This window comes from Tachyglossus aculeatus, chromosome 6 (assembly GCF_015852505.1).
Source record: "Tachyglossus aculeatus isolate mTacAcu1 chromosome 6, mTacAcu1.pri, whole genome shotgun sequence".
Lineage (NCBI taxonomy): Eukaryota > Metazoa > Chordata > Mammalia > Monotremata > Tachyglossidae > Tachyglossus > Tachyglossus aculeatus.
The window spans coordinates 50,103,939-50,105,740 of NC_052071.1; the positions used below are offsets into that span (position 1 = coordinate 50,103,939).

The 1,802-nt window shown below is 43.9% G+C and overlaps 1 non-coding gene across 1 annotated transcript; it reads right to left on the minus strand.

Moving 5' to 3' along the window:
* Positions 1-681: 681 nt before the first annotated feature.
* On the minus strand, positions 682-819 carry LOC119930226. Its single transcript, XR_005451713.1, has one exon. It is a non-coding gene; the product is annotated as a small nucleolar RNA SNORA7 (small nucleolar RNA).
* Positions 820-1,802: the final 983 nt, after the last annotated feature.

Consider the following 1,802-nt stretch of genomic DNA (forward strand, 5'->3'; position numbering starts at 1 on the left):
TTTCATAGTCGAGAAGGAGGCACCATGTGGGACAAAATCAAATTCTCCTTCATTTGAAGCCTGTAACTATGTCTCACCTACCCCATCCTTAAAACGGATCTAAAAAGTGATAAGATTAATTGGACATACCTCGTTCTTTACAAAGCCAACCTGGTTATTATCTGTCTCTCTGTTCTCTTCTGGTGGGTTGTCAGTTGAGTTTGTGGTGGTTTTTTTTGTTTGTTTTTCTGTTTCTTCCTCAGCTTTAGAAGATGTAAGATTATAGGTCTGTGGTTTCGAAGGTCAGCCCTTTTCTTTTGCAAAAAGCATAAGACCTGGCTAGCTATTCTTGAGGCTTGGCTGGACATTGTTTTGAAGCAACCTTTCTCTGCTCTCCCTGTTCTTGAGATCACCCCATCACTTTGCTGTGACTGTGCAGATAAACCTCCTGGCACAGCCCCATATGCTCGTCCTTTGGTTGCTGTTGTTTTATGCTGTCGAGATGTGTCTGACCCATAGCGATGGACACATCTCTCCCAGAGCGCCCCACCTCCATCTGCAGTCGATCCAGTAGTGTATCCTTAGAGTTTTCTTGGTAAAAACACAGAAGCGGTTTACCATTGCCTCCTTCCACGCAGTAAACCTGAGTCTCCACCCTCCACTCTCTCCCATGCCTCTGCTGCCCAGCACAGGTGAGTTTTGACTTGTAGCAGATTGCCTTCCACTCGCTAGCCACTGCCCAAGCTAGAAATGGAATGGATATGCCTCTGCTTGACTCTCCCTCCAGTAGTTGAGACTGGTAGAATATTGGAAACTCTCCATGTGTGACCGTGAGAGGTGGCTCCTCCCTACATCACCTGTGAATTTGTAAAAAATGTTACCTGGGGTCCTTCAATGACATTTGTCCATTAATTAAATATCCTAGGTAGTAACACATCCGCTCCTTCCCATTTGAATACTCTTATTTTCCTTAACTAATTTTTTTATGGTATTTGTTAAGCATTTACTATCTTCCAGGCACTATACTCAACACTGGGATAGATACAAGATCATCAGGTTGAACACAGTCCATGTCCCACATGGGGCTCACAGCCTTTACTCCCATTATACAGCAGGGGTAACTGAGGCCCAGAGAAGTTAAGTGATTTGCCTGCAGTCACACAGCAGACAAGTGGCAGAGCCAGGTGTAGAGCCCAGGTCCTTTTAACTCCCAGGCCGTGGTGTGTCCACTAGGCAACACTGCTTCTCTAATTTTTCATCAAATCATCATCATCATCAATCGTATTTATTGAGCGCTTACTATGTGCAGAGCACTGTACTAAGCGCTTGGGAAGTACAAATTGGCAACATATAGAGACAGTCCCTACCCAACAGTGGGCTCACAGTCTAAAAGGGGGGAGACAGAGAACAAAACCAAACATACTAACAAAATAAAATAAATAGGATAGATATGTACAAGTAAAATAAATAAATAGAGTAAGAAATATGTACAAACATATATACATATATACAGGTGCTGTGGGGAAGGGAAGGAGGTAAGATGGAGGGGATGGAGAGGGGGACGAGGGGGAGAGGAAGGAAGGGGCTCAGTCTGTCAAATTATCCCTTCCTCCTATTTCAGTTTCCAGTTCCCATTTCCTTTATTATCTGTGAGATAAAGATTTTCTCTTGCTTCTAAGGATCCAGATTCTACCCTGCTCAAGAGAGAATGTGAGTCCGTGGAGAAATGGCTATACAGATTTGTGAGATGGAGGAGCGAAGAAGAATGCTCTCCCTACACTGGCACTGGGAAGGCATAGCACAAACACATGACTCTATTTATT